The sequence below is a fragment of the Spea bombifrons genome, chromosome 5 (assembly GCF_027358695.1).
Source record: "Spea bombifrons isolate aSpeBom1 chromosome 5, aSpeBom1.2.pri, whole genome shotgun sequence".
In the NCBI taxonomy this organism is placed as follows: domain Eukaryota; kingdom Metazoa; phylum Chordata; class Amphibia; order Anura; family Pelobatidae; genus Spea; species Spea bombifrons.
The window spans coordinates 33,723,844-33,741,800 of record NC_071091.1 but is presented as its reverse complement, the minus strand read 5'-3'; positions in this window follow the sequence as shown (position 1 = coordinate 33,741,800).

Genomic DNA, 17,957 nt, shown 5'->3' with positions numbered 1-17,957 from the left:
TAAAAAAAACATACTGTTTTTGTCAATATATTTCCCACATATCTTATTGATTTGGTAGTGATGTTGCTAGCATATCAAATTTGATCTCTAAACAATAAATAACAAGCATGTCTGAGTGTGTGAATGAGTAAATAAATGAGTATTTGTGAATGAGTATGTGAATGAATATGAGTAGGTGTGCGATAGCATGGATGTGTAAGCAGGGGGCATAGATGTCACAGACAGGCTGTTTGGGCCATGCATGGCACAGGCAGGCTTTTTGGGGCAGAGATGGCACAGGGAGGCTGTTTGGGGGTAAATAGGGGCACAGGCAGGATGTTTGAGGCAAATATGGCACAGTAAGGCTGTTTGGAGAAAAAGAGTGCACAGGCAGGCTGTTTGGGGCAAAGATGACAAAGGGAGGGTATTTAGGGACAAAAATGGCAAGTCCTATGCATCCAATATAGGTACTAGGCAGGTATTGTGGATGCAATCTGGGTGCCAGGGCTGGCCTTTGGGGTGCGTGACCTGTGATCTATACCTCCAATTTAGGGTTTTCATGCATTATTTATTAAATGTAAACCTTTGAAGATGAGTTTGCTTGTGATTTTTCAGTAGATTTATACTTGCAAGGCAGGGTTTGTGTGCTATTAGCTGTACCTGCAACGTCAAACTCACCATTCCTTCCATGACCCTAGGGCAAAGGGGGTGAGCCCATTCACTCTGCGTGACCTTGCAGCATTGAAGTTTAGGCTACCCCGTAAAGATACTAGGTAGTCTGGGCTCATTTACAAGCATTCAGGTTGTGTGCGTCTTAGACGTACACAGTTAAAATTCAGTGCTGCCTGTGCACAGTGTAATGCACTGTGCATAAGCATTATTCTTATTCTGATACAGACCCAAATTTGACGGGACAGGAGCAAAAAAAACCTAGGACTGTCCCAGGAAATTTGGGACTGTTGGCATTTATGAAATGCCATGTTTTATGTGTTATTTATTAATACCTGCATTTATGAAATGCCATATTTTATGTGTTATTTATTAATACCTGCAAATACAGGGTTTCATTGATCTATAAATGCAATGCTGTGTTTCCATGTGATGTTTATTTGATCTATATCTGAACTACATGAAGGAGGAAAAGAGAGGTGTGGTACAATAAAGGAAGGAACAAACAAACTTTGGGGGTGATGACAAGGTGATGACAAGGGCACCACGAGGGACGTATACTTAACCATTGCTGATTCTGACTTTCCTTCCTTTCCTTCCTTTCCTACCCTGCCGCTGGACTCCAAACCTGCTTACATCAGTATAATTTTCATTATATATATATATATATATATATATATATATATATGCTCATGAAGTTAACGAGGATTGCATAGCAATCAAAGACTGTTAACTTACGTGGACACTCTTTATAACAGTAGTTTTGAAGACTGTACATTCCATGGGGATTTGCTTCTACCTGGTATGTAGAATGTTTGTATATCTGCAAAGGAGGGCAACTTTCTCTGCAAGTTTCACCATCATAAAAAGTACGACAAGCCTGTCGATAAAAAATAAATAATTTTTTTTAGGAATGTAATTAAGTGTTTTTTTTTTAAATGTGTTAATTGTTGACCTGTCTATAAAACCAAAACAGGTCCCTGCCTGAGCAATGGACACACAGTGGAATTTTCTACGCACAGCCATGTAAGATAGAGAATCAAAATACATAGGGCTAGTCCTTAAAAGGTGCACTCCAGCCATCATATGCATTTGATTGCTGAGTGTTACCTATTTTTTTGTAGATGCAGATCTATACAATGATTCATCAGAATCCTTTCTATGCTTTTGCTTCACTTCCATGTCCCCCACTATTCACACTGCACTCCATCAAACATACAGTATATTCTGCTCAGCAGTATGCATGCATCAAGACTCACTGGCATTCTAGTGATGACTCTCTTGAGATTTAAAAGGAGGCTAAGAGGACCTCCAATTGATATGAAAAAATGCTTTCCATAAATGGACCTCAGGCTCAAAAGGACATACTCTTACACAATCACAACAAATAACTAGTTAATATAATGCATTAAATATTAAAATAAGATTGGTAATATACTAAATAAGTTAAATAGGTAATTGAATTAAATAAAATAACACTGTTATGCAGCGACAGCAACTTGCAGACACAGGTGAACACTGTTGGACGCTGCCACAAACACCACCACGAGGTATTGAAGGCACCATCTATGCCGTCTCACATGCTAAGCTTGCGGACACGTGGAGGAGTTGCAGACAGGGGCAGATCCACAGCCTGACCTCAGGATGGTCTCTCATGCTAAAAGACACACCACTCACACTAACACACACATTTCCAATCACTAACTCATACCCCCATACACTCACGCAGACACTCACCCTATCATTCACTTAGATATAATCATTAACCCACACATACACTCACACTAACACAACTAGACAGTCACGCTATCACACATAACCATATTCAATCACTAACACATTCTCTCACATACCCCTTGCCCTCCATATACACACTGCCACAGATATGCACACACACTTACACAAAATTACACACGCTAAAACACGTACACATAATTACACATACTTACACACTCACATACACTTGCTCATACTAACACTCACTTACACATATATACATACTTACATATACTTATACTAACATACACTTCCTCATATTCACTAACACACGTACATATTCACAGTAACACACATTCGCTCCTACACCACTCAGGCATACACGCAAACATTTACACATTCACATTCATTCTCACATATACTTACACCTTACCGCTGGCAGCTTTCTTTCTGGTTTCTTATGCACTGTGCAAGCAGCTTGAGTTTCTGCCTCCCTGTGCCTTTCGAAAGTTGTTCACAAAGGGCCAGGGAGGCACCCTTTGGAGTGTTGCAGTCTCACAAGTTACACATAAGGCTGGCTGTGCCTTGGAGGGTATGCTGTAATCTATACATTCAATTAAACAATACGAGTTACAGTTTATTACCATGCAGTGTGTTGATGTGTTTCCTGTACATCCAGATGCACACTGGTCATCGCAACAGTCACTGACACTAGGACCTTTACAGTGATGTGGACATAGTGGAGAACAATCATGCTTTGTAACTGCAGTTGATAAAAAAAATCATATACAATGGAACATTATTTTTAAGACGGTTACAGAGGATGATAACATAAACACAGAATTTTACTGCAGATAAGAACGATTTGTTTTATCTAGGCGACCATTTTTCCTGCTGTAGAAATACATAAAACCCTTTTTGATTCTCTGTCTTGTCTTATATTCAGCATTGTCTTATGACTATCCTATACACATCTAAATTCCCTCACTGTATTAACCTAACCGCCTCTGCTAGAAGACTCTTCCATTTGCCTGGCACCTCTAAGCGAGTTCATCATGAGACCGGTGAGGAATCAGCCCAGAACTACACAGTCTCAATGGTCTCAAGGCAGCAGGGACCATAGTCACCAAGAAAACAATTGGTAACACACTATGCCGTGAAGGACTGAAATCCTGCAAAGCCCCCTGCTCAAGAAAGCACAGGTACAGGCCCGTCTGAAGTTTACCAACAAACATCTGAATGATTCAGGAAAGTGTTGTGGTCAGATGAGACCAAAATCGAGCTATTTGGCATCAACTCGCCATGTTTGGAGGAAGAGGAATGCTGCCTATGACCCCAAGAACACCATCCCCACCATTAAAGATGGAAGTGGAAACATTATGTTTTGGTGGTGTTTTTCTGCTAAGGGGACAGGACAACTTCACCGCATCAAAGAGACGATGGATGGGGCTATGCACCATCCAATCTTGGGTGAGAACCTCCTTCCCTCAGCCAGGGCATTGAAACTGGGTCGTGGATAGGTAACCAAGGCAACAAAGAAGAAGCACATTAAGGTCCTGGAATAGCCTAGCCAGTCCCCAGATCTAAATCCCATAGGAGCTCTGTGGAGCTGAAGGTTCAAGTTGCCAAAATTCATCCTCGAAACCTCAATGACTTTGAGAGGATCTGCAAAGAGGAGTGGGACAAAACCCGTTCCTGAGATGTGTGCAAATCTGGTGGCCGACTACTAGAAGCGTCTAACCCCTGTGATTGCCAACACGGGTTTTGCCACCAAGTACTAAGTCATGTTTTGCAAAGGGGTCAAAAACTTATTTCACAGAGGCAAATGCAACTTATTTGAAATTCGTTATGCTGGATTTTTTGTTGTTATTCTGTCTCTCACTGTTCAAAAAAACTCACCATTTAAATTATAGACTGATCATGTCTTTGTCAGTGGACAAACATACAAAATCAGCAGGGGATCGAATAATTTTTTCCTTCACTGTATATAACATTTAATAAAAATAAAAAAATAAACTATATAGTGAGTTCAATTATGTAAATAACATCACTGGCATCAATAACATATAATAGATTCCCCCAAAGTGCAAAATATAATAAAAAAGAAATGTCACTAACCTAGCACAGTAAAAAAAATATGAAAAATATTGTAATGTGTAAGGCATGGATGTGGCCCTCTAGAACATAAAAAGTATGTATGTGGGCTGTTGCTGTAATCATAAATAAATGATATGCCAAACATATATTGGGTCATTGTTCAACAGTGGCACGTTCTGTGTGGAAGAACTATTATGCAAAATTGCTAAAAATTGGGAAAATAGGCTTCAGGGAGACTGGTAGGAGTATAGGAGCTAGAGAGACTTCATAAATGTAATGCTGAAGACACAGTTGTGACAACATTTACAAACTTGACAAATTTAATGTTTATAACACAAATACTAAGCCTGTTGTAATGTGGTTATGTGTATGTTTTGTTTTGCCTGATTATATGTATTTTTAAAATGTGTTCATTAATTCACAGAAGAATATTCACCTTGTTTCAAATTGTTACAAATATATATATATAAATATATATATGTGGCATTTTTTGCCACATTTTGTGTGTGTATGATTTCAAAAGAAATGCTAATATTTTTTTTGTTTCCGTGGTTTCAAAAGAAAGTTCTACTTGTCCTGCAAGGAAATCTTAATTAAACTATCACATGTTAAAAATGGCAAAAAATATGGCATTTTGGGTACTAAAACCCCTCGGTACTGAAAGGGTTTTAAATCCTCCCTAGTTACTTCCATTGATAATATTCATGTTATATATATTGTATATACTGTACTTCACGGTACATAATTGTGTAAATGTATATTAATTTCCATTAAGTGCTTTGTAACATTATGTTCTGTGAAAACAATGTAAAAGGTAGGTTCTGTCATACATGTACAGTATACTGGTTTCTTTCAGAAATCTAGTTCAAAGTACTGAATTTCCTTTAATTCATTGGAGACTTGTTAAAACTAATTTCACAGCTACTCTGAAATTGAATTACTCAAATTTTAATTTTTTTTCTTTTTTCTTCTACAAAACACAAATAAATATACAACAAACAAACAAAAACTGGGGGAAAAAAAATTACATAAAATACATTTAACACATAACATATCAACAGTTGTTGTTTGATCCTTATATCTTGGACGAGTGCAGGGTAGGCTAGTGGGGTACTCAAATTTTAATTACGCACGGTAGAATAATTATATATAATAACCTAGCACGGAATCAGGCAAATCTTTTCTCTAGTTTATTTGTGTATAGTAAGTAGGCTTACATTTCTGGCAGTTTTCTGGGCCAGGTCCCCAGCATTTTCCGCCACATTGGGAATCACAAGGAGGACCTGAAATGTAAAATTGGGTTCATTTCTGTCACTTCTGCTGAATGATTACACTTTTTTAGATGATACATAAATAAAGTGACACTACATAACATTCTAATAAAAAAAGATTTGACAAGATGACTGGTTTCCAGGCCTGAACTGGAAAGAAAGCTTATGCTACTTTACATATTTTTATTTGGTGACCCTATAAAGCTAAATACTTTTAGACTAATACTCCTATATATATTTATATATTTTTCATAGTGCTAAATATTACATATAATTTATTATATTACATATAATGGCAGATAAGTATTTGGACCATCTGCATACTATTTAAAGGCACTGTTCCACATATGGGCATCTTACATTATCACCAGATACGTTCTGCATCATGTAGAGAGAAGTAAAAGCTATCTCTCTTTTATTTTCTTTAATGCTCCCTGTCACTTAAAAAAAACTGTGTTTAAAAGTTTATTGAAAAACTACTGTTGCTCAGAACCTCAGAAGTCCTCTCTTATGTAATACATGGCAGCGGGTAGACCACCAGCATCCCATTCAGTCTGCCTTTCCATGCTCATGGATGTGAAAGCAGTTTTACAGATCCACATTTACACAGTAATGGCCAGTGAGTGTGATGGAGTAAACTTTTCTGTTTTATAGGTGTGATGAAAATTATTAGAAGCGCTAAAGGTAATGCCTCTTCTGTGATGTCAGAGACAGGCAGGCTGAGCACTTAAGACAGACAGGATTCAGAAGCCTTGCTGAAATGTTTTCAACAAGAAAGTACAGCAAAATGGCATGTTATTTTAAAAAAGGAATACGCTTATTTAAGATGCTTTTCATATAATATAAAAATCTAGAAATGTTAGGAAAAAATATGTGGACGTGCACCTTTAAGTAGTTAACTCTATGCAAAACAATATTTCATGGTGCAATGCATGGCCTCTGATGTAAGTTACGAGTAAGATACTTCTACATGAATGCTCGTTGCAGTACCAATGGAGATTTATTATTATTATTATCTTTTATTTATATAGCGCCAACAATATATGCAGCGCTTAATACAATACATAAATTCAAGGGATGTGACAAGACGAGAATTTACAGACTAAGACAGACTGATACATTAGGTTGAGAGAGCCCTGCTCGCAAGCTAACAATCTTGAGGGATTTATTAGATTCATACATTGTCGCTTTGCATTTCATGGAAGAGCAGTTTTATGTAAAGTTGTCAGCCTTTGTGATAAACCCATTCATGACTCCTGAGAGGGTGTAATGACCATAGACCTTCAAGTAAAACTGTACCATGAATACATACATTCGGAAAAGGATATGGCTAAATCAATGGTATTGTTTGCATCATTTGTGTTGACAATCTCATTCCACTTGATGGATTCCAAGAAACAAAGATTTGGTTGCCTTCCAATGAAAACACCTCCCCTAAGAATTTCTGTAGGGAAAAAAAAGACAAATATATTAAAATTAAAGTATTTTGTGGCGCATTATCAACGTTTGTGTTATAAGTGCTAGTGAGTAACCTCAGAAAAAAATAGCTAAAATATCAGGGAGATACTGGATGTATTAGTCAGATAAGTTGGCGCCCATCAATAGTTTATAACTACCATATTTTATAGGATCTATACTAGACAAAGGATCCACCCACATGGCTGTTGCTGCTCTTGATAAAAGTCTCCTGTAGGAGACTGAAACATTTTTTGTTGTGAATAAACCACACTGAATTTTCTTTATCAAATCTTGATTTGAGTGTTTACTGTTTCGACTGATTATATATATATATATATATACGTATATATGTATATATATATATATATATATACGTATATATGTATATATATATATATATTATATATTGTGGCAGGATGGCCCGATCAAAACAAGAAATTCCAAACACCAGCAGAATAAAAGCACAATGTAATTTATTGCAGCTTGCTGTAAGGTCCACAGAGTGTTGCACTTCACAGGATACATAAATAAACCAAAACAAAAACAAATCCTACTCCATCTTGGAGACTAACTATACAAGGTTCTTACCTCACTAACTAACCGGCCAGCTAATCCAGACCCAGTCAAAAAGTAGTAGTAGTAGTAGCAGCAGCAGCAGCAGCAGCAGCAGCAGCAGCAGCAGCAGCAGCAGCAGCAGCAGCAGCACAACACAATATTTTTTGGACCATACCTTTTTATAAAGTCTGAGGGCCTCTGGCTTGACTGCCTCTCTCCCTGTTTCCAGACAACTAATGCTTGTAACGACCGCCCTTTAAACACCTCAGTGCAGGTTAATTGGTCCCACCTGTTGACCTCCCAGCAATTAACCCCCTCATGCTGGGAATAATGAGCGTTCTAACCTGCTACTGATATACACAGACTCCGTTACCTTGCCACAATATATATATAGTGTTACAGTCACTGTATAGATAGTGTTGGCATATGTTGTGTTAGGGAGTGTGCGTGTATGGTGTGTGGTGTGTGGTGTATGTGTGTGTTACTTTATGGGATTAGCTTGACTGTATGTTGTGTATAGTGTTAGAGTATGTGTGTTCTGTATGGTGTTTACATACATGTGAATGAACATATGGTGTTAGCATGTATGTTACTGTAAGGCGTTAGTGTTTGTAATCATATTGTATGTGTGTGTCTGTTGTAAAGTGTTAGATTGTGTTTTTGTTAGTGTATGATGTTGGCATGGGTGTTTGTCCAGAGTGTTTTTGTGAGTGTGTGTCAGAGTATGGTGTTGGAGTGTCAAGGGTGAGCATTAGGGTGTAGTGGTGCCTGGGAGATGGAGAGGAGAAAGAATGTATGTACATGTATGTCTGTGTACTGTTTTAGTACGCGTGTTAGTCATGGAGCAAAATGAAGCAAAAATGACAAAGAATGTGACAAAACTTTAAGAGGTTGGTTAGGGAATGGCTGCATGAAAAGTGGTTGAACTTTGTAAAATAGCCTGGGAAATTTGTATATTCACCTGTTAAATTCCTCATGGGTATCTCCTGATAATTATGATAGGTTCCACGTCCGGTTGAAATATAAAGTGCATAACGACCTTGATATAAAGTGTTTCCCCGAATAACACGAAGATTTTCTAGCGGTATGGAATTGACTTTGTTGCTAAACAAGCTGATATAACCTCCTACTTCTTCTATGCTCTGAAATTAAGAAAACAAAAAAAAATAAGAAATGATAAAGAAGCACTTAGGCAAAGATGCCGATGTAAACCCTTATATCTTCTATACTCTAAAATGAAAAGGATAGCATGAGAGAGAATAAAGGAGAGAGGAATACAGTGCATATCATTTTTGTGACGCTTGTACACTAGTATACATATACATTAGTATAGCTATAAGTATTACATATTTGTTTAATTAATTTTAGCAATGCATTAAAATATGTCTGTCATAATTTGAAATATCTATTTATTTGAAATATTTATCTATGCAATACTCTTAAGAAGGTGCAAAGGTTGGCAGAAGAATTGATATTCTTTTTCACATACGTGCGTCTGGGCTATGATGTGGCAACAGCAGAACTAGACACCAGGTAGACCAAAAGCAATGGGTTCAGCGGGGGCAAGTAAAGCCAAGTGCCCATCAGCCCCTTGCCCCCCCAACATACGCACATATATGCACACACTAGCACACATACACTATTCATACTCACTATTGCACACTGTGCTAACATACAATCCCTCTACTAAATTAGTGTTTATGAAAAAGTTTATGAAAAAGACCCCCATCTTTAAATGGGGTGTAAAATGCTTTACCTTTAAAAATGAGAGATCACTGTGAGATTCAAGGTAGGAGATTTCTATATTTCCCAACACAATCTGACAGGCATTATACATATTATGTAGATGCCAGTAATCGTTATTGTATGATTCTGCACTCATGGTTGTTATTCCGCTCCCAAGGCATACTGAAACATAATAATCAAAGATTAAAATTCTATAGATTTGTATCAGAGCATAGATCATTCTTTCTTGATTCTGTATAATAAATATTAGTTGTCACAAAAATGTTATTTATTTTAACCTTTTTAAGATTGTAAATAGCAAAGCAGTAAAAGTAAAAGAAAAACTTCACTGGCGATACTTAATGTGATGAACATTAAAGACAAAGGTAAATAAATACTTACAAAGTGGGTTCCTTATACATGGATGTTATTAAAACACATCGAGGAAAAGAAACTCTTGCTAACTAGGAAGATGTGTTCCCTTTTTAGTAACATTTTAGAATGACAGATCCAGAAGAGATTAGTTATAATATATAAAAACACTAACGAATGCGGGAGTGGGAAAAATATAAACATTTTGAAATTATACTGTTAAATGAATTAAGAACGAGAAACTTATCACAAACCCGGTCTTCCAAATTTCAGATGCTTATGTGTCTATCATATGGATGTTTTAAAAATACCTTTAGAGAAAACCATGACCTTCTTCAGGTCCGAATGAAAGAAACACCTATTTTGTAGGGAATATTGAAACCCATTGGTATTGGAACCCCATAACTGTCAGAATGCATATGGAATTATATCAGCCTCTGACTTAAAGTAATACTCTCTCATTGGGTTCCAGACCAATTTTTTTACCAAGAATATGTTGGAGTTAATCTACCTGGCAAGTGCTCAGGAAGACATGAGTGTGAGGACTACATGGTAAAATCCCATGGTAATACGTGACCCTGAGGTCCTGGGGTCTCTAGCTCCTTCAAGATGTTCTGCTGCAGAAGTGGGCCCTTTGCTGGCACTAATAACACCTGATCTTAATGACATTTGTAGTTATTTATTAGACTTGTGCATTCGTCTTCGGGCGAACATGAAAACAAACACGAAGAGTGCCTTTTCGTGTTCGTTCCGAAGACACGCCGGAGAGAAGACAGCGGCGGTAAAACGTAGGCGAAGACACACACCACGAAGATCTTCCTGTTCGTCTTCGTCTACCATTCCCCCCCCCCTTCTAACTTACCTTGTCTTCGCAGCATCGCGGCAGTTCACGGAAGTGGAAATCCGCAGGTTCGCCATCACGGGTTACAGGGCAGTGCGAATGAGCCTATTGGTCGCCTACAGGGACCTCATCTGGCATCAACCAATTGGTTGATGCCAGAGGAAGACCCTGCAGGTGACCAATAGGCTCACTCGCACGGCCTTTGTAACCCCTGTCAGCGAACCTATGGATTTCCACTCCCGTTAACCCCTTCGATGCTGCGTTATCTAACACAGCATCGAAGGGGTTAACGGGAGCGGAAATCCATAGGTTAAAGGGCCGTGCAAGCAACCAATAGGCTCACTCGCACGGCCCCTTAACCCTTTAAAAAAAAAAGTTACCCCTAATAAAAAAGTTAACCCCAATGCTGCAACTTACCCGGCAGATCCCACTGGTCTCCCTGTTCTATCAGTTAAATGTCCGTACGAACGACTTTATTGGTCGCTCGTACGAACATTTAACTGATAGAACAGGGAGGCCAGTGGGATCTGCCGGGTAAGTTGCAGCATTGGGGTTTTAAAAGTCTGCACGAGCGACTCTGTTGGTCGCTCGTACAGACTTTTAAATCCCCAATGCTGCAACTTACACGGCACATGTTTTTTTTTGCTGATTTCATATTGCTGTACTAAAAAATAAATACTTTCTCATTGTGTTGCAAAGGAAAATGTGCCAATTAACATTCCTGTAATTAAATAAAACTAATTTAACTTTTAAAAGAAAAACTTACTAAAAACCTACTAAATATCTGTAATGGAAAGCAGATGGATTTCTTGTATTTATAGAATTTAAGATGCCCCAAGTTAAAAGGCACACGCATATTATAAAAACCATGCTATTCACTTCTGTAACTTTGCGTGCAAATTAAGAAAGTATATTATACACAGCTGCATATTATACTTGAGATTTCACTACATTCCCATGTTATCTGTGCACACATACATTTTAAATAAAAATTTAAGATAACCATTCCATCAGAAAAACAGATCTCTGGTATATCAAAAGCTGGTGTCAAAACCACAAATGTCACCTCCAAAAGTATCAAAAGTACCAAAAGTATCAAAATTCTAAGCATTTTAATTAAGTGTGAAATGCAAAATGCTTAGTCTGATCTAGTAGTATTAGCTTATTAAAAATATTGAAAGTTTTGGTAAACCAGTAGCATTATCACCCCACTGATATAAATAAAAGGTTTGTGTGATCACAACAGTTTTATCTTACCTTTTTTACCCTCTTGAGCAATGCAGCACTGCCTAATGATGAAGATTAATAAGGATGTTCCGTAGAAAACCAGTTTGAAACTTTTGCTTTCATCCTGCTTGTCTCTCTGTCGCCCTAAAGAATGACAGATGGCTCACAATGTCTTTTTCTTATGGCCTCTATATTTTTCTCATACTCAGCACCGATTGCTTTTATGCAATGGAAAAATCCAAATGATTGTACTAACTGCTGATTTAACATTTATATATATATATTTTTAATATCTATTATCACAGAGTTAGGAAATGGTGATAAGCTCCTACCTCCAGAAATGAAAAGTCAGACGAGTTGGTGGGAAAACACTAACTGTCATCATATTTTTTTTAACTAGAGATGCCTTCTTTATTTTTTTGTCATTGTCACTGTGTTCCTGATACTGATTTAAGAGTAATCAGATTAACATTCATTCAAGTACTGGTAGACGTTATTTTCATAAGAACTTGGTAAATACATTTTTAGTGCGAAGTACACCAGCTGCTATAGGAACTAGTCTGCAAATCCCCACAACACACTTGCAAAATACAAATAAATACAAAGATACAATTGTCCAAAAAATTATAGTGTATACTGTGTTAAAAATCAGCGTTAATAATGTGGGGGAAATAAGCTAATCATATAATCATTGGGATCTAAACAGTGTTATAGCATTATAAGGAGCCATTTTTATTAACTTGAATGTGTGAGTGCAATCATTAAATATAGTTCAAGCAGTAGCAAACCTAAACGGGGCCGTCTGCCCTGGGTGCCACTCATTAAGTGGGTGCCCAGTGGCCGCTTAATACAGGCCCGTTGTGTTTGCCTCCCTGCGCAGGAAAAGAGCTTCCTCACAGAGTGCACAGGCGTTAGGCGTTAAGGTGTGCTCAACCGTCCCCGGGACCAGTGAAATCTGCAAGAAAGGTAAGGGAGTGTGAGTAAATGAATGAAGAATTAATTAGTGTTTAGGGGCAGAAATGGGAGAGGCAAGCTGGCGGGGGGGGGCGTTGGAACAGGTAGGCTGTTTCAGGGGCAGAGGTGGCACAAGCAGACTGCTTCAGGGGCAGCATTGTCTCAGGCAGGCTGATTTAGGGGAAGGGTAGCAGAGGCAGGCTGCCTTTGGGGCAGAAGTGGCAAAGGCAGGTTGCTTCAGGGGCAGCAGTGGCACAGGCAGGCTGCTTCAGGGGCAGCGGTGGCACAGGCAGGCTGTTTTAAGGGCAGCGGTCGCACAGGCAAGTTGTTTCAGGGGCTGCTGTGGCACAGACAGGCTGTTTTAGGGGCAGCGATAACACAGGCAGACTGTTTTAAGGGCAGCGGTGGCAAAGGCAGGCTGTTTTTAAGGGCAGCCGTGGCACAGGCAGGCTGCTTCAGGGGCAGCAGTGGCACAGGCAGGCTGTTTTAGGGGCAGCAGTGGCACAGGCAGGCTGTTTTAAGGGCAGCGGTAGCACAGGCAAGTTGTTTCAGGGGCTGCTGTGGCACAGGCAGGCTGTTTTAGGGGCAGCGGTAACACAGGCAGACTGTTTTGGGGCAGAGGCTCAGTTTATAGTGATAGGGGTTACGCTGCACTACCGTCAATGTCTGGCTCAGTGTATAGTGATGGGAGTTATGCTGTACCATATCTTTTAAAATGTTATTTATTTAAATGTATTTATAATTTTTTTTTAGATTCTTAGTTTTTTCCAGTTGACATACAATTTAGAATTTTGTTAAATAAATATTTTTTGTGTGTGGTGGGGGGCTGCCACATGCAGGATCCGCCCTGGGTGCCAAATACTCTAGTTATATCCCTGCCAAAATTGTAACACAACCACTTATAGACAATCATATAAAAGTATTGGAGTGGCCATCACAAAGCCCCGACCAAACTCTCGTAGAAAATCTGTGGACCGAACTAAAAAAGCATGTCTGACAAGGAGGCCCACAAACCTCCTCCAGTTCTTTTAGGAGGGATGGGCAAGTATTGTGAGAATCTTGTGGAACTTTCAGGCTCAATTGTATCAGAAAGGTAACACATATGTTTGAAAACGGACATGAATGAAGTAGCGTCCAGTGTTCGGTACCTCTTTACAAATAAAACAAGAGACACTTCTTTATTTCAAAAATTTTATTAATCGTCAGATATGGAATTATTTGTCCGCGGTGCGGACTAAAATAACTACAGCACCGCGACACTCAACCTTTATTAATGTTTACAAAGTGTCAAATATTAACACAACACATTTTGACACAATATATCAATATTTATCATCAAAATGAAAGCAAACATATAACCAATTGTAACCAATTAATAACCAAATTAATAACCAAATAAGTAACCTGCTGGTATGGGCATAACCACCTGTATCCCTGCTGGAACTGCCGGCGTCCCCTAGTGCGGCAGTCACATGACCACACGATTCACAGGGGCGCATGCCCCTGGAGTGTCCTGCACTTACACCTCTGTGCACCACAAGTAACCATACCTAGATGGTTAACTCCTGCACCGTACCAGTGTAAAAAACCTGAATACCCGGCAAATGCCAAAAATTAGGGGAGGGACGGGCAGGAAAATGCACTTGCAATTGCCCCTGTAGTGAAAAGACCCTTCCTTATATACCCCTCAGGGAGGGTAATTACCCCCTCCCCTCTGGCCCTGCACGTGCCACTAATTCTTAACACTTTCAGTGCCAAAATTTTGCTTAGTCATGTCTTAAACCCTTAACCAGGCACTACATTCATGGGGCCCCTCTGTCCAATTCTTTCCCTCCGGGGCTGTTCTTAAACGTTTTGCTGTCGTTTTCTACAGTTAAGATGTGTGCGTTTGGTAAAACTCCTGAACTAAATAAACTCTCTTGGAAAAGGCTTATCAATCTGTTTTTAATAACAATTTTGTAATTTTGCAGCTGCAGTGAATGTTTCCTTATTTCAAATTTCATGACAGCTGCTGAGGAATCCAAACTTATTCATAATTGTTTTGTGGGCAGTAAACCTCATATTTAACTGTTAACTTGTATCCTTAGGACGTAAGACGTAATATCGCATCATATAGTTTTTGCATAGGAGATCAGATTGCTGTTAAGACAGCCTGGTATCTCCCCTGTCAGCAGGAGCTACCATCCCGATTGGAAGAATGGGGAGTGGACCTCACAGGAAGCCCTGCCATTTTTCCCAAACGTGAACTTCCACCAAAATGGTGTTTTTTTTTCGGTGATATCACCAGATGTTCTGCCATTTTGAATGAAAATTCAGAGCCTTTTGCTTAGTTTTTGTGAGGGTCTGACCTTGTTGTTGTGGCTTTATACCAAATCACCACATTTGCCAAAATTCTATAAATTTGCAATTCTTCCAAATCCTAATGTGTATATGTCTAATTTAAATTCCAGGTGCCCTTAGTTGGCATAAAAGTTGAAAAACCCAATGTAAATGTTTTAAGTGTCATGACATGAAGAGTTATTCGGTAGTCTGCCAATTTTTAATGAAAAAAATAACCCAAAACTGAAATCAGCATTTTGAAAAAAAAAGGATGTATAAAATTTTATCTGAAGACAGACTCAGCATTCTCAAAAAGTAGAATGATAAAAACAACATGTTTACTGCTATAAACCAGAAAGGAAATGTACTTACATTACATTTATTTAAAAAGCGCCGGCAGATTCTGCAGCGCTGTTACAATCAGTAGAACAAATTTCACATACAAAAACACATACAGTAACAAACTGGTACAAAAGGAGAAGAGGGCCCTGTTCTTGCGAGCTTACAATCTAGTCGGTGGTTGAGGGGGAAATGAGACAATAGGAGAGGACTGCTTGGATGGAGATGCGTTGATCTGGTTGCGATGATGTCGTAGCCGCTTTCTGCAGTGGCACCTGGTATGTCGTTTCCCTCCTGTTTATCTCCAGTGTAACTCTTAAATAGCCACTTATGAGGAGGCCACTTGGGGAGAGGCCACAGCAGCTACATTTCCAAGCGTTTACTGAAATGTTAAATATTAAACTTAAATTTTTCTCTCAGCAGGTTACCCAGAGTGTACCCTGAGAAAATAAGGTTAAACTAATTGTGAATTGTGTGCTACATTAGAGAATAAAATCTGTAAAATGAATGTGGAAAATTAAAATCTATTACAGCACCATAAGTTGCCATGGTAAGATGTTCATCTGTGGCATATCAGCCTAAAATTCAGCATGCAAGCATTATAAAGCAGGAGTCAGCATCCAAATTTTACAAAAAGAACACTAGTACAGTTCCACTAGTTGCTCTTCACACCTGCAGTAGGTTATATTGCCAAAGTGAAACAACAGAAACCAAAACAGCAAGCTTGACAACTGGATAAATATTAAAACGTAAAGTTTAATTGCACATTTAAAAAAAATTTAAGACAACCAATCACATATACTAACATACCCAACCAAATACACATATTCACACACAAACATACTAACATCACCAAAGACAAATGTTCACTCACTAATATACCCAAACACACGCTTTCACTAACATACCCAAAGACACATGTTTAAACACTAACATATCAAGACACCCATTCTAACATACCCAAAGACACACAGCAACAAACCAAGGCAGACACTAACATACATATTAAGGCCAACACTAACATACAGCCACACACACATACTGTACACTAACATACACACATTAATATACCCAGACAGACACAAAATGTGCACAAAATGTAACATGGCAAACATTTTTACTTAACTTAAAATTTTAATTGATTCCTATACTACTTGTATGTTTTAATAAGCACAAGCACACTGTGTCCAGGCCTTGTGTGTATCAGCCACTTGCACATAATTCTACATATGCAAACATGGGAGCATTGGGAATATTACACAAGGGCTTAAAGAAATAATTGCTCATACAGAGGATTTTCGTATTCCAACTTTTTCAGGAAGGGAAAACAAAGAGGAAACTGGGGGAGTAAGTGATTGAAACCAGATGCTTGTAATTCAATGAGTTTCAGAGCAGACATTCTGAAAGGAGTTTGTGTTATAGTCTGAGACAGCAGAAGGTGAACTATCAGAAATGCTGACCAGCTAAATGATTTGCTTAATGACAAGTATGTGGGCAGCTTAAAAAAATACATGCACCAAGGATGAGAGAAAAGTGTCAAATTGTGTGCATATACTGTAAATTGTAGACAGATTTTACCAAATGCAAGACAGATGTTATCCATATAAAGATATTAGAAAAGGCACTTTTTGAAACAGCATGTTTTTCAATTCAATGAAACAGCTAGATAAGAGCAGCACAAATGTAGTCCTTGAGGGCCACACACAAACCTTAGATTCTGTGTAATCCAGCCTGAAAACAATGAGGTTATTGAATATTGTTATCTCTAGTATGACAATATTCTTTTGGGATTAGGGTCTCCAGAACGGCACACAATACTCTAGGAGTGGTCTTACCAGAGAGCCACCTCTTTCTTTCTGCTACTAATGCCTCTAGCCATACAATCCAGCAAAAAGAAACAAATGGAGAGGCTACAATCCCATATAAATTCAAATAATAAATCCAAGAGTAGCTGGGTGCTGCAACGCCAGAAGGACCCGGTCCAAGTTCCAAACTGCAACACAAAAAACGATAGTTGCGCCAGCCGACACCAGTATCACACACGGATGAGGCAGCTTATGACTAAACACAGTTTGTGCAAAACGCGTCAAGCAATTAAGCCTTTTTTTTGTTTGTGTTCACGTACGGTTGTTCCTTTCAATTTTATTGTCCACGGACGCTCAATAAATTTATTTTTTTATACATGCATGGACATCCTTGTGTGATACTGGTGTCGGCTGGCGCAACTATCGGTTTTTGCATACAAACCAGCACCCTGCTTATTTTTCTCATCACTTTATTACGTTGCCTGCATACTTTTAATTCCTCAGAAAATAATTGCCACCAATTCCCTCTTTTCTGTTTTTTTTTTTCCTATTTAAAGCCCTCAAGGACAGCGGTTGTGCTCCCATGTGACATATATAGGCATTTTATATTCAGAGAGCCAAATCATCTCA